The sequence below is a fragment of the Salvelinus alpinus genome, chromosome 22 (genome assembly GCF_045679555.1).
Source record: "Salvelinus alpinus chromosome 22, SLU_Salpinus.1, whole genome shotgun sequence".
Taxonomy (NCBI): Eukaryota; Metazoa; Chordata; class Actinopteri; order Salmoniformes; family Salmonidae; genus Salvelinus; species Salvelinus alpinus.
In genome coordinates this window covers 8,172,382-8,196,654 of record NC_092107.1, presented here as the reverse complement: position 1 = coordinate 8,196,654, position 24,273 = coordinate 8,172,382, and the positions used below count along the sequence as shown (strand labels likewise).

General features: G+C 44.9%; 1 long non-coding RNA gene and 1 pseudogene across 1 annotated transcript; both read right to left on the bottom strand.

Annotated features, from left to right (window-relative positions):
* The window catches only part of LOC139548692 (intraflagellar transport protein 80 homolog), a 113,469-nt pseudogene extending 95,670 nt beyond the window's left edge, over window positions 1–17,799 (bottom strand).
* A 1,493-nt stretch (window positions 17,800–19,292) lies between these two features.
* Window positions 19,293–23,208, bottom strand: LOC139548919 (uncharacterized). The gene is made up of 3 exons (XR_011669789.1): window positions 21,372–23,208; window positions 20,964–21,110; window positions 19,293–20,521 (listed from the first exon to the last, which is right to left on the bottom strand). It is a non-coding gene; the product is annotated as an uncharacterized lncRNA (long non-coding RNA).
* Between the last annotated feature and the right edge of the window lie 1,065 nt (window positions 23,209–24,273).

The window sequence follows — 24,273 nt, the reverse complement described above, 5'->3', positions numbered from 1 at the left end:
CCTCTCGCCCTGGCCTCTCCCCTGGTCCCCAGTAATAGCATAATGAACTTGGCAGCCCTGCTTGTTACGCCACTGAGCTTGGGCCATGTAAATAAGCGGTGAGAATTAAGTGAAACACCAATAAACAGTCGTCTTCAGCCCCCCCCCCCCCCACACACACACGGAAGCATGCACACAAATGCAATAACACACACCAAATACATAAATACAACATCTCTCACAGCCGTGCACAACAAACTTTGGGAGAAATGTGGAGGCTGCTTTGTGTGCTTTCAGGGTCAAATTAATAATTTAGCTGAATGTAGAACCTTTTACTGACATTGATATTAATAACATTTCTTAACAAACTCTATATACAGTACCTCACTCACTTTCTCTTTGCATCTCTGATCCTTATTTTTTATACCTCCTCATTTCTCTTTTAAAACATTTCACTCCTTAGAATTACCCGCATCTTGCCTCCCATTACATCCTCTCTCTCTTTCCTTGTGTGTGGAGGTAGTGATTTAGTGGTGTGGGGAGTGATGACTGTCAGAGGGCCTGGCATGGCACTGTCTCAGGCTGTCATACATCTTACCCTACACCAGACCAGAGAGGGGGAGTGAGGGGAAGGGGTGAGGAGTTTGGAGAGAGCACAGAAGGGGGGGTAACCACCATCTTTTATGGAGACCAATTCTCCCAGCCCCACTCTCCAGCCAACTTCACAGGATATATTGGACAGATCCACACTACATTTCTCCATCAACCGTTCCCCCTTTTATTTTTACTCTTTTTCACGCTCTCTCCATTCACTTTCCAACATGGCAAGCCTGAAGCCCAGCTCCAGAGAGGTGTAAAAGTAATACCATGTCAACAAGTGCCTCTCACTCTGACCGATATTACACACACACCTAATAGTCCAACACACAGACACAGACACAGACACACACACACACACACACACACACACACACACACACACACACACACACACACACACACACACACACACACACACACACACACACACACACACACACACACACACACACAACGGAAGTGCAGTCAATCATCTGAAAAAAGACCGTGAAACACATACACTTTTCCACCAGCCGTGCCAACAAAAGTCCAAGCACAGCAAACCAACACCTGGTAATGACTGTCCCTCCACATCCTTACCTGAAGACACACTATTATAAAATAGAGAAAATAGGAGGCTGCTTTAACAGGGACATTATTTTTTATTTGATGCAGGTTGATGTAGCATTCCACTGTCCTGCAACGATCATTTAAGACCAGGACTTGAACCTGCCTGCAGTGCCAGCCTGTGTTATTACCATGCAAACTGGAGAGACATACATTTGATGGCTGTTTTAACTGGCTGAGAAGTAGAGGCTGTTAAAACCAGAATGTGCCCACTTTTTCAAAAACATTTCATAGGCAGCCTCACCCAGACGTGTTAAAAGGAGAAGTAAAAATTATTTAAAAGAAAACAGAGAAAATGTGTGAAGGAAGAGAGGCTTGACTTAAGTGGTAAGATAGACCCCAAAGTGCCCTTTTCACTGCTTAAACTCTCTACCGCTCTAAACTGGAGCTGGGGGCAGAGAGCGAGCGAGAGAGAAAGAGAACATGTAGAGAGTTTGGCTCATAAGGGGAGGAGAAAGGTGGAGAAAAGGGAGAATGAGTGGAGTGAGAGAAAGTCTCCACCTTTTTTCAAATGAACTCTCCACCGAGTTCATTTGATAGTTATCTTCATACTTTTGATCTAATGAACTGTCTTTAACTGCTATGACAAGATTGTTGTACCTGTAAACTGCATGGCAATAAAGCATATTTTACCTTTTTGAGAGAGAGCGAGAGAAGAAGTAGATCGAGGAGACAAAGTAGGAGCATGTGGAGTATGTCAGGCAGAGCGAGAGAAAGAGAGAGAGAGAGAGTGGAGGAGCCCAGCCCAGTTGCCTGGGGAGAAAACTGCTCTGCAGTTGCTGACTCAGGACTCTCTTTGTTTCACTGCGCTCTCTCTCCCACTCTCTCCCTCTGGTGTGTAACCCCCCCACATCTGCTGTTTTTCCCTGCAGCTCTCCTCTCTCTCTTTCTTTCCCCCTGTCCCACTCGTGCAGCCTGCCCTCTCACTTTTACAGTGACATTTTTGCCATCTGCATTCCGCTAACCATCATAGCTCATGTGATGAAAACAGATAAAGCAGAAAATACTAATACATCTACAATAGTTCTCTGCCCTTTTCATGCTCCACTAAGAGCACTTCAGGACTCGAACCAGCGTTAAGTTTAGAGGCTTTTTATATTGCTCCAGCAGCAGGGAGAGTTTCCAGGCCAGCATTTAGCAGCCATGCAGGGCACACTGGAGTGGCACAGCCTGGAGAATAGAGACTGATACTTTATAGGGAGGGAGGGAGAAACACAGATGCCAGCCTTACAGGGTCTAAGCTGACAGGGCCTCACAGGGAACCTAAAGTCGCATACCTTCCCCAGAGAGAAAGATAAAACTGAGGGAATATGAGTGGTGGGATAAGTAGTGAGTTAGGAGAAAGACCAAAGCCAGGGCAAATGGATGAGAGAAAAGAGAGCGACCAAGGGGTGGGGATGAGGAATAAAAAAATGTGAATTGATAGCTCTTGTAGAAAAACTGAAAGAGAGAGATGCTGCCTATAAATAGGGCAAGGTGACCGGGAACAATAGTTTGGTTAAACCGTACAAATACAACCTACGCAGATTGATCAAGATGGCGAAACACAAGTATAGGGACAAAGTGGATGAGACATTCAGCAGGTTGGATACAAGGCGTGTGTGGCAGAGGCTCCTAGTGATCACCGATTAAAAGAAGAAAGCCAGCCACATCGCAGTCACCAACGCCACCCTACCGGAGGAGCTAAACACCTTTTTCTCATGATTCGAGCAATATGACCCTGAGCTGCCGAAAGCCCATGATGACAATGTGGGCTACACACTCGCAGTCTCTACTGAGGACGTATGAAAGTCATTCAAACGTGTTAACCCTCGCTAGGCTGCCGGGCCAGACGGCATCCCTAGCCATGCTCTCAGAGCATGTGCAGACCAGTTGGCTGTTGTGTTCTCTATCTAGCTCAGGCCGCTATACCACCTGCTTCAAGATGTCCACTCTCATCCCTGTGCCCAAGAAAGGGAAAGTAACTGAACTGAATGACAACCGACCAGTAGCACTCTCTTCCGTCATCATGAAGTGCTTTGAGAGGCTGATCAAAGAGCATATCACCTCCCTCCCTGACACACTCGACCCTCTTCAATTTGCCTACCGCCCTGACAGATTCACGGAAGACGCAATCACCATTGCACTGCACACTGCCCTTACTCACCTGGACAAAAGGAATGCGTACAGTTGAAGTCGGAAGTTTACATACACTTAGGTTGGAGATGTTTGTCAACCACTAAACAAATTTCTTGTTAACAAACTATAGTTTTGGCAAGTCGGGTAGGACATCTACTTTGTGCATGACAAGTCATTTTTCCAACAATTGTTTACAGACAGATTATTTCACTTATAATTCACTGTATCACAATTCCAGTGGGTCAGAAGTTTACATACACTAAGTTGACTGTGCCTTTAAACAGCTTGGAAAATTCCAGAAAATTATGTCATGGCTTTAGAAGCTTCTGATAGGCTAATTGACATCATTTGAGTCAATTGAAGGTGTACCTGTGGATGTATTTCAAGGCCTAACATCAAACGCAGTGCCTCTTTCTTTGACATAATGGGAAAATCAAAAGAAATCAGCCAAGACATCAGAATTTTTTTTGTAGACCTCCACAAGTCTGGTTCATCCTTGGGTGCAATTTCCAGACGCCTGAAGGTACCACGTTCATCTGTACAAACAATAGTATGCAAGTATAAACACCATGGGACCACGCAGCCGTCATACCGCTCAGGAAGGAGATGCCTTCTGTCTCCTAGAGATGAACGTACTTAAGTGCGAAAAGTGCAAATCAATCCCAGAACAACAGCAAAGGACCCTGTGAAGATGCTGGAGGAAACAGGTACAAAAGTATCTATATCCACAGTAAAACGAGTCCTATATCGATATAACCTGAAAGGCCGCTCAGCAAGGAAGAAGCCACTGCTCTAAAACCACCATAAAAAAGCCAGACTACGGTTGCAACTGCACATGGGGACAAAGATCGTACTTTTTGGAGAAATGTGCTCTGGTCTGACGAAACAAAAATAGAACTGTTTGGCCATAATGACCATCGTTATGTTTGGAGGAAAAAGGGGGAGGCTTGCAAACCGAAGAACACCATCCCAACCGTGAAGCACGGGGGTGTCAGCATCATGTTGTGGGGGTGCTTTGCTGCAGGAGGGGCTGGTGCACTTCACAAAATAGATGGCATCATGAGGGGGGACAATTGTGTATATATTGAAGCAACATCTCAAGACATCAGTCAGGAAGTTCAAGCTTGGTCGCAAATGGGTCTTCCAAATGGACAATGACCCCAAGCATACTTCCAAAGTTGTGGCAAAATGGCTTATGGACAACAAAGTCAAGGTATTGGAGTGGCCATCACAAAGCCCTGACATCAATCCTATAGAAAATTTGTGGACAGAACTGAAAAAGTGTGTGCGAGCAAGGAGGCCTACAAACCTGGCACAGTTACACCAGCTCTGTCAGGAGGAATGGGCCAAAATTCACCCAACTTGTGGAAAGTTACCCAAGTTAAAGAATTTAAAGGCAATGCTACCAAATATTATTTAAAAAAATTATTATTACCACTTTTTTTTCTCCTCAATTTTGTGGTATCCAATTGGTAGAAGTTACAGTCTTGTCTCATCGCTGCAACTCCCGTACGGACTCGGGAGAGGCGAAGGTCGAGAGCCATGCATCCTCCGAAACACAACCCAACCTAGCCGCACTGCTTCTTGACACAACGCACATCCAACCCGGAAGCCAGCGGCACCAATGTGACGGAGGAAACACCGTACACCTGGCGACCTGGTCAGCGTGCACTGCGCCCGGCCCGTCACAGGAGTCGCTAGTGCGCGATGAGACAAGGATATCCCTGCCGGCCAAACCCTCCCTAAGCCGGACAACGCTGGGCCAATTGTGCGTCGCCCCATGGATCTCCCGGTCGCGGCCGGCTGCGACAGAGCCTGGGCTCGAACCCAGAATCTCTGGTGGCACAGCTAGCACTGCTAGCACTGCCTTAGACCACTGCGCCACCCGGGAGGCTTACCAAATATTAATTGATTGTATGTAAACTTCTGACCCACTGGGAATGTGATGGAAGAAATATAAGCCGAAATAAAGCATTCTCTCTACTATTATTCTGACATTTCACATTCTTAAAATAAAGTGGTGATCCTAACTAAAACAGGGAATTTTTACTTGGATTAAATGTCAGGAATTGTGAAAAACTGAGTTTAAATGTATTTGGCTAAGGTGTATGTAAACTTCCAACTTCAACTGTATGTGAGGATGCTGTTCATCGACTACAGCTTGGCCTTCAATACCATAGCGCCCTATAAGCTCATTACAAAGCTCACGGCCCTGGATCTGAACTCCTCCCGATGCAACTAGGCCCTGGATCTGAACTCCTCCCGATGCAACTAGAACTCCTCCCGATGCAACTAACTCCTCCCGATGCAACTCCCGATGCAACTAGACTTCCTGACGGGCCGCCCCCAGGTGGTGAAGGTAGGCAACATTACCTCCTCGACACTGATTCTCAACATGGGGGTCCCACAAGGGTGCGTCTTCAGTCCCCTCCTGTATTCCCTGTATACCCACGACTGAGTGGCTTCACACAGTTCCAACTTCATCATCAAGTTTGCTGACGACACAATAGTAGTAGGCCTGATTACCAATAACAGGGAGGAGGTAGGCACTCTGATGGCATGGTGCCAGGTAAACAACCTCTCCCTCAACATTAGCAAAACAAAAAGAGCTGATTGTGGACTTCAGGAGGAACCAGGTTGGACATCCTCATCGACAGCGCCACCGTGGAGACGGCCAAATTCCCCGGCGTACATATCTCAGAGAAGCTGAAATGCTCTAACCACATGGACACCGTGGTGAAGAAGGCATGACAGCGAATCTTCAACCTCAGGATGCTGAAGAAATTCGGCCTGTCCCCAAGGGCCCTCACAGTGTTCTACAGGAGCACCATCGAGAGCATACTGTCGGGGTGACTCACAGCCTGGTACGGAAACTTCACCACCACAGACCGCAAGGCACTTCAGAGGGTGATACGTGCAGCCAAAAGCACCATTGGGTGCACATTGCCTGCCCTACAGGACACCTACAACACCTGGTGTCGCAGGAAGGCCAATAAGGTCATCAGGGACCCAAGCCACGCCCTGTCCTCAATAGTTTCTACCCCCAGACCATCAGGCTGCTGAATATCCACCACTAGTCAGCTACCTGCTCCCCCCTCCCCCCTGCTACACCCCCTATTGACATTTCCCCCCCACACCCCATCAACGGTCACTTACCTTAAATGCTGCTCTCCCTATGCATACCCCCACCCCCCCCAACTGACTTTTACTCTGCCCCCACCCCAACGACACTCATCACTGTTGCAGTTGTTAATATGTACTGTATATTCTAGATTTGATTATAATAATTGGTATTGTTTTTATTTCACTTGGTCCCCACACACTCTCAATGGTCATGCTGTTCCCCCTATGGTCACCCCTCCCCCACCCCCTAAACACTCTTTTCACCCTAATGGACATTTATTTTTTTCATCAATGCTACAGTTATGATGTATATAGTGTTATTTCTATTAGTTTTTTATTTATTTATTACCATTTTCATTATTTTATTTAACTTAATCCTGCATGTTGGAGCTCGGCGACTAAAATATTCACTGTACCCTGCAATCACACCTGCAACCCTGTACATGTGACTATTAAACACTGTGAAACTGAGGAGAGGAATGAGACTAGACTGACCCTGACCTCATAGGATTCTCCACATCACACCATGTTACACTAAAAACCCTCCTACAACGTTTCCAAACGCTATCAGAACCCATTGTATGGAGTGTTTTCTGTGTAGTTATGTGAGCCAACACACTGAAATCTTATCAGGCAGAAAAATCACAGCTGGAGACATTAAATCAATAAATCATTGATCACATTGATTTGGGACCTTTTGCGTGTTGCACAAAATATAAATCTGCATTACACCAGATACCAGTGGTTTTACACTCCAAATCATGACCCCCTCCTCTTCAGAACAACACTGCAATCGTGAGCTATACATTTGACGACTTATCTCCTATGGCTGTGTGAGTGGGGCAGGCAGATGTTATGGGTGTGGAGAGGGAGCCTCAGACTTTCCTTTTTCCAGTGTGTGCGTGCGTTGCGTGTGTGTCAGGTGGTAGGAAACAGATTTAGGATACATTCTGACTTCATGTCATTACATGTAACAGCGCTGTTTCAGATGAGGTCAAATAGATGGGCAAATAGCAGCTTTAAGAAGCCATCAGCCGCTCCTGATTAAGTATAGGCTTTCTATAGCAGGCCAGCCATTGGTTTTGGCTAATTAGTGGAGTGAAGTGTTCCTGGTTGTTGGACTGGGCCAGAGCTGGGCCACGTTTTCAGTCCCGACCACATCGCGGGAACAGCAGGTATTAATAGCCCAACGATTGTTCTGGCCATTTCAATTAAGGCCTGAAACAAGACCCAACATGGGACAGAACACGGAGTCTGATGTGTGTGTGTTCGGTTTTTTAGTAAGCTCGAGTGGGGGTTTCTGAATGGATGGTTTGGAAGAGTCTACCGTCTACCGTCTTACCGTCATGTCATAGCATCCACAGGAACGTCATCATCAGTCTGTATTTGCTATTCTGACAAATTAGTCGAACACACACACATACAAGCACAGTCACACATACTAGCACAGTCACACACATACACTAATAGGGTCTATGATAGTGTCTGTGTACCGATCTGCAGATGAGAAGGAAAGACAGAGAAAAATAAGAGAGAAGTGAGGGAGAAAGGGGAGGGAGAGAGGGGAGAAAGGGGGAGAGAGAGGGAAGGCAAAAGAAAGAGAGAGGGGGAGGGAAGGAGAGAGGGCACAATGAGTCACACTTGTTAGTGAGTGTCACAGTGTCAGGGATCGTGACAGAGTCCAGACGCTAGACACCAGCTGCAGTGCCTTGTAAATAGACTGCTGTCTCGCAGGCACATTGGAGTGCATGTACGGGTGCACGCACGCACGCACGCAAGCACACACACACACACATATCCACAGACAGACTCACTTCTTGTGCTCAAATCCAGTTAAAGTGCCAGAATCCAACGTCAGCCATGCCTAAAGAGGAGAGGGGGTGGGGACTTACAAGATCCTTATTCAAGCCAATAGAACACCATATTTCCAAATAATCAACAATCCATAAAAAAAGCCCATGAGAAAAAATGATCAAGTTCAGCCCAGGGCTGACATTGAGACTAGCCCCAACACGTGTGTCTGTATCGGTTCATCTGTGTGGCTCAGTATCTGTGCGTGTAGTGCGCGCGTGTTTGTAATGGGGTATTCCCCCTTCTCCCAGCCCTGTGATAATGAGGGGGGTAATGTGCTTCATCTGTCCCGGGGGGGGGGGGGGGTCTTGCTGGAGGTTAGGGGTTAAACGCGCTGGGCCGTTCCTGCTGAGGCAGCGCTCTGTAAAGTGCAAGGTTTCATTGTACCAGATACAGAATGAAACTCCTGCACATTAGTCACGGTAGTAACAGCAAAGATTCCTCACTATGCTTAACTCCTTCTGCACCGCAGCCCAACTACAGCCAGATACAGGCAAGGATGCAACAGTTACCATGCATGTACTGTAACTCAACATACACACCAAATGTGCATGAGACTGAAAGCAAGGCCCGCTGGGCCGATGGAACACGGGATCAGATTCATCAGCTCATCAAGGAGGAGTCACGAAGTGACTTCTGAGTGGCCTTTTCTCTTTGTTTCTCTTCTTCCTCAGTCTTCTTCTCCATGGTGTTGAGCAACCCTCCCACGGCGGGCCAGGGCCGGGCTACAGTATACACTACACTCTCTCTCTGTGGCCTGGGAGGAGCTGAGGAGGTGCTGAAGGTAAACAGACCCTTACCCCAGTTAGTTAGAGTTACTGTACGCATCATCATCATCAGAGAGAGAGAGAGAGAGAGCCTCAGTCAACCCCACCACAAGACACAGAGTGGCGCAATGACAGACAGACTAGCAACGTCAACAAACTCATAACACAGAGACACAATTGTCATTGTGAAGAAAGGTGATTTAGGTTCCTTATTCGACACAATTACACCCGCTCACAGAGTTTCTGTGGTCTCAGTAGTCCAAATAATCTTCTTGGATTTGTGTACTCAAAAAAACAAGCAATATTTACAGTGTGAAACGAAGATAGTGCTTATTACTGTACTCTTGCTGCAATCTTGTTTCTGACTCGTAATCCCCAAAAGCTAGCAACAGGCTTTGACTGGATAGCGTCCTACTGAGGGTTCAATTCAGAAGACCAAGATGGCTTCTGTCCTCTTCACATCTACTTTCCTTCATCCACACTGATCTGTAACAACTAGACAAGTGAAAGAGAATACCCTTGAATACACACACAAACTCAAACACACAGTGTTTGCACGCACGCACGCACGCACGCACGCACGCACGCACGCACGCACACACACACACAAACTCTTTCATAACCTCGGTGTTGTGTAGACATCTGCGTTGGCTCAGAGTCTCTCTCCAGACCATTTGTTCGGTGCAACAAAAAAAAACGCAATTTGATCCTAATTAGATCAAAATGTACACTGTAGCATGAAATACGTGGTGATCAGTACAGAGGACCAGAGCCCTGTGCTGTTTGTTTTCATTAGGCCACGTCTCATAGAACAATACACTGACATTTCTATTCTAACTAAACAATAAACCCAGCTGAGACTCCACATGTTGTTTCTGGCCATACGCTGAAGAATAACAAAACAACAATTACAAACTGGCCGATTTGAGCCCTGAATACTGATTGGCTGACAGCCATGGTATATTAGACCGTATACCACGGGTATAACAAAACATGTATTTTTACTGCTCTAATTAGGTTGGTAACCAGTTTATAATAGCAATAAGGAACATCGGGGGTTTGTGATATATGGTCAATATACCACGGCTAATATACCTCTGCGTTGTGTCGTGCCTAAGAACAGCCCTTAGCCATGGTATATTGACCATATACCACACCCCCTCGGGCCACTCTCATTACAAGTCCACTTACTATCAACAGCACTATCAGCACCAGGTATTAATACGAACATGTGACAGGGACTAGTGAGGGAGGTATACAGAGAGACTCACACCATGCATTCACCATCTATTTCCACACACTAGGGAAGAGACGGAGGACCTCTTACAAAACCTGGTTTGTCACACTGAAAAGCACAAACAGTGACAGTACCTAGAGGTGTGTGAGGGATTGGCAGAGGACAGGGGGGTGGGGTGTGAGGGGAGCCCTTACCCCGGGCATGTCACAGAGATGCAGGCTGTTGAAGGAGTCCACTGCGAACACCTCCCCATCCGGAGACCAGGACATGGAGGTCACAGGGTAGTCATGTAACGAGGACGTGTAGAGCAGACGACCATAGCTGTCCCACACCTGAGAGAGAGAGAAGGAGGGAGATGACGGAATGAGGGGGAGCGAGCGAGAGAGGGGTGGGAGAAGGAACAGGGTCAATTACACAGTGTTGCGACTGTGTGATGCACACGTTATAACATAGATAATCATTTTTGGATCACGGGACACACTTGACCTTGTATTTACAGTCCTCTCCACTTGACAGTATCAGGTCATTCCCAGAGTTCCAGTCCACCTTCAGAATGATCCCATCATGGGACTCCCACTGGGGAGAGGAAGGGAGGGAGGGAGGGAGGAACAAGGGAGAGAGCAGAGAGAGAGCAGATGTTTATGCAAGAGCAGGGATATTCTCCAAACACAACCAATACAATCAGGATCGCACCTCAGTTAACCAGTCCCAGGCTCTGTCCCACACCTGAGAGACAGAGGGAGGGAAAGAGAGAGAGAGAGGAGAAGGGGGGGTAGATGGGGAGAAGGGGAGAGTGGTTGAATGAGAGAGGGGGGCCCAGGTCCATATCAATATACTACCCGCTGGGCTGCAGGCTAATATGACTCTGAGTTTTTTTGTTGTCAAGGACAAGCAGGAGAAGACTGCAGGGAGAGTTCACACACAGGAGACATGATAAAGCAAATACAGGGGAGAGGAGAGAGTTCTTATCAGAAAGAGCATAGAGGACAAGAAGAGAGAGAGCTAGAGCTGAAGGTCGAGCGAGGTGCTCTCTCTGACAGCCTCCCAGTCTGCTCTGTGTTAATGTAATAGTGTGGACTTGGCTCTAATTGGAAACAGGGCAGAGCCTTCACAGGTCGCCACGGGGACGAGATCACACACACGACCCCGTCAGAGACCCCATTACATCTCTGGTATACACACACACTAACTAACTCACACACCCCAGCGTTCGCCAAGTGACTTACTGACACATCCTGATGTGCTGCTTATTGTTCAGCATACTGAATGGGACTGGGAAAAATCTTCAGAATAGTTTCCCCTTCAAAAAAGTCAGGAAAGGTTGGACAGTCACACACGTCAATGCTCATGAGATGTATCGACCAACAGATAACCAGAGGCACGTGCCATAAAAGGAGGACAAGAGGAGTCAACTCAGTCATTATCTCCTTTCTCCTCCTGCCATGTGAAGGTTATCACTACAACTCCTGATCCCCCCCCCCCCCCCCCCCAAACCCCTCTCCCTCCCACGGGTCTGTCTCTCCCAGAGGGAGCAGGGGGATGAGGTGAGGGGGTTATAGGAGTTGGGGGATGGGGGGATTGCAGGGGTCACAGAGTTGTGCAGGGGGCTTCTCCATACACAGCCAGCTGTTGCTCTGCTCAGGGGGAGGGGGGAGCGAAGGGGTGGTGAGGTGAGAGGGGTGAAGGGGGGGAACACTAAACCCTCTGGTGTTTACTCAGGGTCCCAGGCACAATTCAGTGCCAAAAAGAACAATAAACAAATGCACATGAACAAGGAAAATACTCACTGTAGTGCAAGGTCTTCAATCCCCACACACACACACAGTACCTGTAGGACCTTGGCGCTGGGTTGCAGGGGCCTAATTATCAGCAGTCTGCCTGATGTGTACAGGATCCTATCAGAGTACGGGCTCCAGGCCACCGAGTATACAAGAGACCCTGAGAGAGAGAGACGCACACACACACACACACACACACACACACACACACACACACACACACACACACACACACACACACACACACACACACACACACACACACACACACACACACACACACACACACACACACACACACACACACACACACACACACACACCAGGAGAGGTGAGGAATCACACTGCTGAACAATGTTCATGTGATTAAACAATAACTTTTATAATAGTATTTTCATAACGCAACCATAAAAAATTATGAAAATTATGAAAACTGAAACTTGTTTAAGGCCATTTCACAGTTGCATCTCCTCCTCAAACAGCGTTACATATAATAAAGTCATTCTGTCAGTAGAAGATCCACTAGTTAGTTGACTCTGGTTTCATCAGAGCATTGACTAGCTATCACATAGCGTTTGCCTCGAAGGCAGTCCTTATCAAATAGGGATAAGTGCTTGGTATGCCTTACAAACACAGAGACGGAGACACTGCAGTAGCTGGAGGAGATTGCATTTCTAATTTCTACACCACAGCAGTGTCATATTTACTCTGAGTGTTCACTTCGTACAGCCTGTAGGGATGGGATTTAGCATGCAAAGCTTGCTTCAATCCTGCAGACCTGGCTGTGTGTCACAGCAAGACAGCTGAGCGTTAAGAGAAACCTGCCTAAACCATGTGGTGTGTGTGTGTCTGTGTGTCTGTGTGTCTGTGTGTGTGAGTGAGGCAGGCTGACATTTAACCCTGCTCCAGGTGCTTGCGGTTTCTCACAAATGTCAAGAGGTCACATGATTGCGGGCTGACAATGAGAGACGGCTGAGACGAGTTCTCTCTGCCCCCCCTCCTCCCCCTATCCACCCCCTCCTCTCCTCCCTCTCTCTTTCTCCCCCTCTCCCACACAAATGGGACGCGGTTACATCATCGCACTCAAGACTCACAACAACGGCCCCCAGCTGTACCTGTGTCTCCTTTAGTGTGTGTATGTGTCTGTGTGTATGTATGTGTCTGTGTGTATGTGTGTCTGCATAAGGGGGAGCAGCACCTGCACAGATGCATCTGCAGTGTGGATGAGGTGTCTACACCTGTTAGGTGACACCACCAGTTCCTCCATGCGCTCTACAAATCTGTACGTGCAACAGCGGCTGTGCAGCTCACTCCCTCTCAAGCCTGTCCAGTCAATGCCATGGTTCACAACAACAGCACAGACGGACACATTAAACAGAGGACTGAGGGAGAAATAGAGCCCGTTCATTTGGCAGAATGCATCCACATCAACGCCGAAATGTTGAGAACACTGAAGATATTTCAAATGGCACAATGAATCAATTAATAAGAGACCCATCTGTATGTGAGTACTGGATAGAGAGATTTATCATTAAGAGTCTTTTTTATAGATTTTAATAAAACTCCACTCCAATAAACCTTTAAAACTTTATGATGCTTTTAATAAAAATGGAACTGGAGGATTGGCTGCATTTTCAAATGTATCCAGGAGCATTATACCCTAATAGTCCAACACACACACACACACACACACACACACACACACACACACACACACACACACACACACACACACACACACACACACACACACACACACACACACACACACACACACACACACACACACACACACACACACACACACACACACACACACTTCTCTCTCTCTCTGCCAGATTGTCATCTTAAATCATCTGGCTGGACTAAATCACTGTTAACACAAAGGCCATCTTTCAGATCATCGCACCGGCATAGTTTACAGCAGTTTCAAATACACACAGACACACACTGTACGCACAAACACAAATCCCGACTGTGGAAGTAAATGTGAAAGTCAAAAAATTGTAAGAACATGAGGCATATCCTGTAGTGCTTCAAACTGTATGAGTCTATCGATATGTACGGTGACGACATTATCTAGGTTACTATATAACCTCTGTTCCCAGAGCTGTCTAATGGCAGCGCATCATGCTCCACTTGGCGTCAACCAAAAGCTCAGTTTAAGCAGAGAAACTTTCGTGTCATGGCACAGAGGGAAGGGCTCCCTGAATACACATTAACAGTATTGTCCCCCTCTGTGACAAGTCTTTTCCCTTTTCATCAGATCCCTTTCTCTCTCTTTCATCCAGTGAGGTGCCCTCAAAAGCAGAAGAGGCCTTAATGAACACTGCGGTCTGTGTGTGAGAATATAATTGGAGGCTGTGTGTTGCCTTATGTTTACAAAATGTCCACCAGTGCAGTCTCTCTCTGTAACTCACGTGGCTGTGTTCATGGGTTTGACCTCATTACAACTGTCCAAGGCCCGGCCCAAGCCACAGCAGCAGCAGGTCCTCTGACTGGGCACACCAGAGTGTGAGAGAACTACCGACGGCTTGAGAAAGCACCAGGGTGACACACTCAGCCCCTATGATTAATACCGTGCATCCTCATTCACACATGGATAGTGAAATAACATCCTAGTTCCAAATTGAGGTTTCAAAATTAGTTCAGTGATTAATTCAATAAGTACAGTGATTAATTCAGTGAAAGCCAATATCAATATACATGTTGTGTGTAAAAGCACATTCAGTACATGGACTGGTTCTGTTAGAGAGTAACAGAACCACCTGTAGGTGACTTTACAGACAGGGACATGGCTGATCTGAGTTCAGCAATGGTACAGTACATGACCTGACATGTTAGTGCTAACCGCACAGCACCAACAGGCGTCCACATGCTTCCCATCCAAAAGAGTTTGTGCATATATTAGGATGACATTTTGGGACGTTTAAGTTCGATTTGGTCTTCAGCAAGGGTTTTTTCGACTGTTCGTGCACACAACATTTTTTCCTTGAGGCAAGCCGAAGTCAGTAGACGAAGTCTATGCCTCGTTGATTTGTCAACAGTAGGGATTCTTCAATTGAGTATTTGTTGTCATTCGTTTTCATGCACATTTTTTCATTTGAGAAATACTGCACCAAACATCTTAGTTAGATGTAAAATTGCGCGACTAAAATGTCCTTGGAATATACGTCAAAATAATTACAGATTTCTTGAGTTATCGTGGGAGTAATTCTGACTATTTTGAGGAAGCGTATACTGGCTATGGCATATGAAGAAAGACAAACAGAACTATTGCCGCAAAGGTCTTTTAAGGGAGTATGCGAGCACAGTTGTTCAGTTTGGCTAGGCGCCAGCCGAACCATGCTGACTACACTGGGCTGGAAGATTAGCATACACACACACACTCACATACACCTCTTCACACAGAGAGAGTGCAATGCTGGCTCTACACTGTGGAGCAACTGCACCACAAAAGGGCCCCATTCTGACAAAACAGGAAATTGTTAAAAGGGACAATATTGGTGGCTGCATTTGTTTCAAAACAAAGTGTGGCTATGCACTACGAGTCTGCTGCACTCCAAATTTGTTTCGAAATACAGTCATTTCTGAGCTGAGTGTTTGAAAGGATAGTTTGAAACTTTTTTCCCTAGTAATCTTACCTGGCCAAGGTGGACCTCAGCATGCCACTCTTAGACCAGATCTTGACGTGCCCATCCTCCCCAGCTGAAGAAACAACATCAACAATCTGAGTTACAACCTGCGGCAGTTATAACAAACTTGTTACTGAGCAGCGCATTACATTTTAGTGTTCTTGTTGTGTGTGTTGTGTGTGTTTATTACCCTGTGTATCCCTCACCTGTGATGAGAGCGGTCCCGTCGTAGTTCCATCTCCCGGCTAATACAGCTCCTTTGTGGGCCTCCGCACACTTCTCAATACGGCCCATCTTACAGGCCAGGTGGAACTTACCTACAGACGGACAACAGAACCGACAGGTAGAAGACATTAGATATGAAGGAAATATACTGTCTAAACTGTCTCTCCATTTATAAATCTCACTTAAGGGGCAACAAACAGTCAAAAGGCACGATAAAAGCATACGGCATGATGTGAGGAGAGTTAATAAATACAAAAGACCAAGAATATAGGCACTCGGCCTCACACATAAACAAACAAACTGAGATAAACATACAGAATTGTAACCCATGGAGTCAGGTTCCAATACATAATGCCTTTTGCTCCACTGTCCTGGTTGGTAGCTACCTCCCGAAGACACGTTTCTTACACAAAACGGAATAATGAAAGCAAAGTCTCTCTGCTGCTTAAATTAAACAGTTTCCTATCTGCTAGAGACGGGGAGCGATCAGGCATGGAGACAGTTATCAAAGACACTAGCCTACCATATACTTTGTGGCGGTGCGTATTAAAAAATACAGAGTGTTCTATGTAATTTCTGGTTGCCTAAAACTGCAAATCAGCATGATGCTGCTCTCTCCCGTTTCTATATTTGGATGTCCTAACAAATGTGAATGTCGCCGACGCAGAAAAACAGGTAGTGTGTATACGACCATGCTGTATTAAAAGGACGCTTAGAATTAAAATAGCCTTTTAAAAATGTCAATTCTATTAAAGACCCGACTGTTAAACACCACATTCAAACTGCTACCAGCATTTGCTCTATGTCTGTCAGTACTATGAACCAAAACCATTTTTGACATATCGCCTCAGACAGAGGCCCACGCACCAAATGAGGTTGGAGAAAGCCACAAAAGTTACTATAGATTTTCCCCACCCACCAAAGCTATACATCTGTGGTTTCTATTTAACCATTTCATAGCAATGTGAAGTTTCACTGACATTAAAAACAGAAAACAGAAAAATATGCCGTTACAAGCTGCAGTGGACTATTTTGCAATCCACCCCAACATTTTGAGGTTGCTGTGCATTAGGATATAGGACTAGTACACTAAAAACATATACACTGCCTCTCCATAGAGTAGACCAATGACTTGCTCTAAAAAGTAGTCGATTGTGACAATATTACCTATATGATGACTATAATCATTCTGTACCAGAAAGACAGATGCAAACATTTTCATGACTACATGGTCTGCCAGGGAAAATTGTTGCTTCAGTTTGTGGGTGTGTTTATGCAACCCTACACTGCCATTAACATTGTGACCACACGTCGCCTGCCATCTCCGCACATCTCCACTCTGTGTGTTTAGAGCTGATATAGACAGAGCCCTCTGCTATGAATCAGGTTTGAGGACTTAGCGAGGTAACTTTTGTCATCTCTGAGTTCAACTTGGGATAACCGGAACCACGAAGGTGGCTAACCATTTAGCCAGGTACATTTCTATGACAATGAATCCTTCAGAACTAACCTGATCCGGGCAGGCTAACTCAGGGCTAACTCCATTTATCCTGAATGAAGTGTCTGAGTCATGAGTTGAGGCCCATAAATCAGATACCATCCCTCTCGCAAAGATTGTGTCATCATCCTCTTCATCTGAGGAAGACGGCAGATCAAATATTTTATTCAAATGTTTTTTTTGCGTGTAAAAAAACAGTAATGTTAAAATATATATTGCATTACATATTTAGTAGACAGCATTTGCTTTCCAAACTGTACGTTTTTCACGTGATTGAAAGAAGGCAAACCGACAGCCGCAACCAACCATAGACATACAGTATAATCCATAGATGGCAGTTCCCATTCAAGTCAAGACAGGAAGCCATTGTTAGTGTACCCATGAGTTTAACAGTCAAATTGCCAGGGTTAGAGACTCCCAAACCCTTGTATGGATTATAAATACAGTGCCTTCAGAAAGTATTCAGACCCCTTTACTTTTTCCACGTTTTGTTACGTTACAGCCTTATTCTGAAATTGATTAAATAAAACTATTTCCTCATCAATCTATTATACACAATACCCAATAATGACAAAGCGAAAACACGTTTTTAGAAATGTTTGCAAATTTATTAAAAACAAAAACCAGAAATACCTTACATACATAAGTATTCAGACCCTTTGCTATGAGACTCGAAACTGAGCTCAGGTGCATCCTGTTTCCAGTGATCATCCTTGAGATGTTTCTACAACTTGATTTAGTCCACCTGTGGTAAATTCAATTGATTGGATATGATTTGGAAAGGCACACATCTGTCTATATAAGGTCCCACAGTTGACAGTGCATGTCAGAGCAAAAACCGAGCAATGAGGTCGAAGGAATTGTCCGTAGAGCTCCGAGACAGGATTGTGTCGAGGCACAGATCTGGGGACTCTTCCTAGAGCTGGCCGCCACGCCAAACTGAGAAATCGGGGGAGAAGGGCCTTGTCAGTGAGATGACCAAGAAGCCGATGGTCACTCTGACAGAGCTCTAGAGTTCCTCTGTGGAGATGGGAGAACCTTCCAGAAGGTCAACCATCTCTGCAGCACTCCACCAATCAGGACTTTATGCTAGAGTGGCCAGACGGAACCTGCTCCTCAGTAAAAGGCACATGACAGCCCACTTGTAGTTTGCCAAAAGGCACCTAAAGACTCTGACCATGAGAAACAAGATTCTCTGGTCTGATAAAACCAAGACAACTCTTTGGCCTGAATGCCAAGCGTCACTGGCACCATCCTTACGGTGAAGCATGTTGGTGGCAGCATCATGCTGTGGGGATGTTTTTCAGCGGCAGGGACTGGAAGACTAGTCAGGATCGAGGCAAAGATGAACGGAGCAAAGTACAGAGAGACCCTTGATGAAAACCTGCTCCAGAGCGCTCAGGACCTCAGATTAGGGTGAAGGTTCACCTACAAACGACCCTAGGCACACAGCCAAGACAATGCAGGAGTGGCTTCGATACAAGTCTCTGAATGTCCTTGAGTGGCCCAGCCAGAGCCTGGACTTGAACCCGATTGAACATCTCTAGAGAGACCTGAAAATAGCTGTGCAGCAACGCTCCCCATCCAACCTGACAGAGCTTGAGAGGATATGCAGAGAAGAATGGGAGAAACTCCCTGAATACAGGTGTGCCAAGCTTATAGCATCATACCCAATAAGACTCAAGGCTGTAATCGCTGCCAAAGGTGCTTCAACAAAGTACTGAGTAAAGGGTCTGAATACTTATGTACAGTCGTGGCCAAAAGTTTTGAGAATGACACAAATATTAATTTTCACAAAGTTTGTTGCTTCAGTGTCTTTAGATATTTTTGTCAGTTGTTACTATGGAATACTGAAGTATAATTACAAGCATTTCATAAGTGTCAATGGCTTTTATTGACAATTACATGAAGTTGATGCAAAGAGTCAATATTTGCAGTGTTGACCCTTCTTTTCAAGACATCTGCAATCCGCCCTGGCATGCTGTCAATTAACTTCTGGGCCACATCCTGACTGATGGCAGCCCATTCTTGCATAATCAATGCTTGGAGTTAGTCAGAATTTGTGGGTTTTTGTTTGTCCACCCGCCTCTTGAGGATTGACCACAAGTTCTCAATGGGATTTAGGTTTGGGGAGTTTCCTGGCCATGGACCCAAAATATCAATCAATCAATAGTTCCCCGAGCCACTTAGTTATCACTTTTGCCTTATGGCAAGGTGCTCCATCATGCTGGAAAAGGCATTGTTCATCACCAAACTGTTCCTGGATGGTTGGAAAAAGTTGCTCTCGGAGGATGTGTTGGTACCATTCTTTATTCATGGCTGTGTTCTTAAGCAAAAATGTGAGTGAGCCCACTCCCTTGGCTGAGAAGCAACCCCACACATGAATGGTCTCAGGATGCTTTACTGTTGGCATGACACAGGACTGATGGTAGCGCTCACCTTGTCTTCTCCGGACAAGCTTTTTTCCGGATGCCCCAAACAATCGGAAAGGGGATTCATCAGAGAAAATGACTTTACCCCAGTCCTCAGCAGTCCAATTCCTGTACCTTTTGCAGAATATCAGTCTGTCCCTGATGTTTTTCCTGGAGAGAAGAGGCTTTTTTGCTGCCCTTCTTGACACCAGGCTATCCTCCAAAAGTCTTTGCATCACTGTGCATGCAGATGCACTCACACCTGCCTGCTGCCTTTCCTGAGCAAGCTCTGTATTGGTGGTGTCCCGATCCCGCAGCTGAATCAAATTTAGAAGACGATCCTGGCGCTTGCTGGACTTTCTTGGGTGCCCTGAAGCCTTCTTCACAACAATTGAACCGCTCTCCCTGAAGTTCTTGATGACACGATAAATGGTTGATTTAGGTGCAATCTTACTGGCAGCAATAACCTTGCCTGTGAAGCCCTTTTTGTGCAAAGCAATGATGACGGCACATGTTTCCTTGCAGGTAACCATGGTTGACAGAGGAAGAACAATGATTCCAAGCACCACCCTCCTTTTGAAGCTTCCAGTCTGTTATTCGAACTCAATCAGCATGACAGAGTGATCTCCAGCCTTGTCCTCGTCAACACTCACACCTCACACCATGATATCAGCTGGTCCTTTTGTGGCAGAGCTGAAATGCAGTGGAAATGTTTTTTGGGGATTCAGTTCATTTGCATGGGAAAGAGGGACTTTGCAATTAATTGCAATTCATCTGATCACTCTTCATAACATTCTGGAGTATATACAAATTGCCATCATACAAACTGAGGCAGCAGACTTTGTGAAAATTAATATTTGTGTCATTCTCAAAACTTTTGGCCACGATTGTAAATATAATATTTCAGTTTTAAATGTAATAAATTAGCAAACACCAAAGCCGACATTAACGATAAGTAATAAAATAAAGATGGCACTACTAAAAAGCTATTTCACACCATAGCCTGCTGAATTTGCAAGATATATTTTCTTTCATTTTGATTTCGGCACAAATTTAAATGACTGACTCGCCCATGGATTAATGTTTCAGCATTGTCTCAAAGAGCTCGACGTTCGAGTAACCACGTGCGACATACCTGTTTGAGTCAGCGGCAGGCGGATGAGCAATATCCACCGTCGTAGTACGGCTGAAGCCTGACCTGGAATGTGCAGCTAACTGAAGATGGCTAGCTTTATAAAAGCCTGAGTAGATCCAACTTGCTTCGTAGTATACCACTTAACACCTGGACACACAAAGAGCTTGTGAGCTTGTCAACCAGAGACATTTCACACAAACTATGCAGTTATGTACCTTGGGACTCATATCCTCTTTCACCTACCTAATTCAATATCAATCTGTCTTGTTGAATAATGTGAGAAAGTATCATTGTTTTAAAATTCAACATTTTCTATGTTAACGGTGTCGTAAACATGTTTCAGATAGCACTTTTTGGTTATCAAAGTCTCTTACGAGAAAATCATTATTGGGCCCTTCTGTGACTTGCCGTCAGTACTGGTGAGCACAAAGATCTCGGCCTGGGCCTGCTTCTTGCCTCCCACCGTCTTGGGGAACCAGTGCAGGTCAATGGGGAAGAGGTCCTCCTGCACATTCACCACCAGGCTGATCTCACTGGTCAGCAGGTTCTATCTTTGGATCTGGTGGTCCTCACTGCAGGAGTACAACTCGTCTGCAGTGGTCCTGCCCACACAGCTCACAAGCTCTTTGTGTGTCCAGGTGTTAAGGAGGACAATGGTAAGGTGGAAATAGATCAGTGGTTGCTGCAAAATATCTCATCTTGATTACTTGAATCAGGTGTGTTTGCCTTAAACTGGTACAAACGTTTTCACACCCTGTAGACTAACTCTTCGGGTCCAGGGTTGGTGGCCGCAGTAGACTCAAACACAGTGGTTGCTTTCAGCCAAATTAATGAACACAGATCCTGTATTCACCTTTCTTTGTATTGAGGTAGGTGAGATCCACACAGATGTGATCACAAATAGCACAAAGAAAATCTTTTCACCTCCATATAGGTTGCAAAAAGCATGCCTTTAGTAAAAAGGTTCCAGTCAGACTTGGGTTCAAACACTATTTGAAATCTATACATTATCTGTGCTTGATTGAGCTTAGTGGGCTTAATGAACCATTAGAATAGTCCCAAAACTGCAAACCTGCCCATCTGGCACTCCGGGCAGGGTAGAGCAAACACAAAAAAATATTTGAACGCTTTCAAATAGTATTTGAACCCAGGTCTGGTGGTGCAAGGTGTACTGAATATAATATGTCTCAGGAGGCCCAAGCTTTGGTCCATGGTGTTAGAGCAACGGGTACTAACCCCCTGGACCAGAGCTAAGGAGGCCTAGTATGTTATTAGAGGCACAACTTCATAATAGATTTTTAATTCATGATTGCTGACTGTCCATATTTTTTAAACGGAAAAGACCAACAATCAAGTCAAAGCACTGTTGTAGTATCTTTCTATCATTCACACAATTGAAAAGGATATGTTCTGGTTCCTTGAGTAATGATGTCTTTAATCTCATTGTGGTGGCTAATGTGAAAGAGGTAATTCAGAAAATAGGTACTTGAAAAGCCTTCTGTTTACAGTGAGTTCCAAAGATCATTCAAATTGGACATAATAGTGAATGTAGCTACAAAACAGACTATTAGCTTGTTATACAATTAGCAAATAGAGTTGCAAAATAGCTAGCTATTCATAGCTAACGATACTTAGTTTGCAAGTATCACTTGCTGATATTGGTCTGGTCAAAAATAAAACTCCGTTGTCTAGCTAGCTAAGTTAAGCCTGTATATAACTAGCAATAACATTAGTGTATAGCAAATAATAAGTAGCGGATAGTTACTGACTAACCGTAGCTGCTACGCTAGCTACAGTACATATCTAGTCAAACAAGCGTTAGTCGTTGCTACGGAACATGCATTGTAGCTAACGCGTGGTGAGTCTTCTTCACTGTTGTCACACTTGCTAGCAGACAACTAAGCATGTCCAGTTGCCATAGTAGTTCCACCGTTAATAGTTCATGCATATAAGGTGATATATATTCCTCAACAATTATACTTATCGACAAAACCAGACAAATAGACTGATCGCTATACAAACTAGCTCTGTTCTGGAACGTACCCAGAGATACTCATTTTCCAATATCGCTGACGTATCTCGACTTTGTGAATAACTGTCGCGAGAGTTCCTTGTCAACAAACTTGGAAAGGGAACCTGCTTTTTTAAATAAAAATATAGGACAAAACACACATCATGACTAGAGAGACAACACTACATAAAGTGACCTAAGACAACAACATAGCGTGGCAGCAACACATGACAACACAGCATGGTAGGAGCACAACATGGCTGCAGCACAAAACAGGGTACAAACATTATTGGGCACAGACAACAGCACAAAGGGCAAGAAAGTAGAGACAACATTTTGAATGTTTATTAGGACAGGAAATGGTCCAATTCACGCACTTATCAAGAGAACAACCCTGGTCATCCCTACTGCCTCTGATCTGGCAGACTCACTAAACACAAATGCTTCGTTTGTAAATTATGTCTAGGTGTTGGAGTGTCCCCCTGGCTATCAATAAATAGATAAACTAGAAAATGGTGCTGTCTGGTTTGCTTAATATAAGGAATTTGACATTATTTATACTTTTACATGTACTTTCGATACTTAAGTATATTTAAAAGCAAATACTTTTAGACTTTTACTCAATTAGTATTTTACTGGATGACATTTACTTGAGTCATTTTCTACTAAGGTATGTTTACTTTTACTCAAATATGAAAATTGGGTACTTTTTCCACCATTGGATATAATCAATTTGAGACTTTAACTCTCTTATGCATTCTCTCTAGAAAATAATGTAACTCTTTGGAAGGCTAGTGCCACTCCACTAGTGCGTCGTGGCACACACTATCCACCTAGAGCATTATTTTCCATAGAACACATAGCCCGTAGTTGATTATCCCTTACATATTATCGACTATTCAACCAATACAATCAAAATACAAAATAATAAATTGACCCGTACTGTTAACAACACCCTTCCGTCGTCTCTAGGTAACAGTGCCCATACGTCACGGGGCGCGTTCTGTTTAAAAAAATGTTATGAAAATATCCAAAATCATGACCAAAATATTACTTATATTCAGTATAATGTTAACTTGAATGCAAAAAAAAAAGTTTATGTTCATGGTTGCCTGGCATCGGCCTTCTTTTTGAATATATATATATATATTTTTTTTTTACCAATGTCGAGGTTCCATGGTGCCTTGCATCAGTTTGTAACGAATTTTGGTTCGACAACAGAGTTTAGGCGCCAATTACGAGTGAGTTTGCAGCGAGCTAACGATTTGAGATGACACAGGGTTGACTTTTACGCACTTC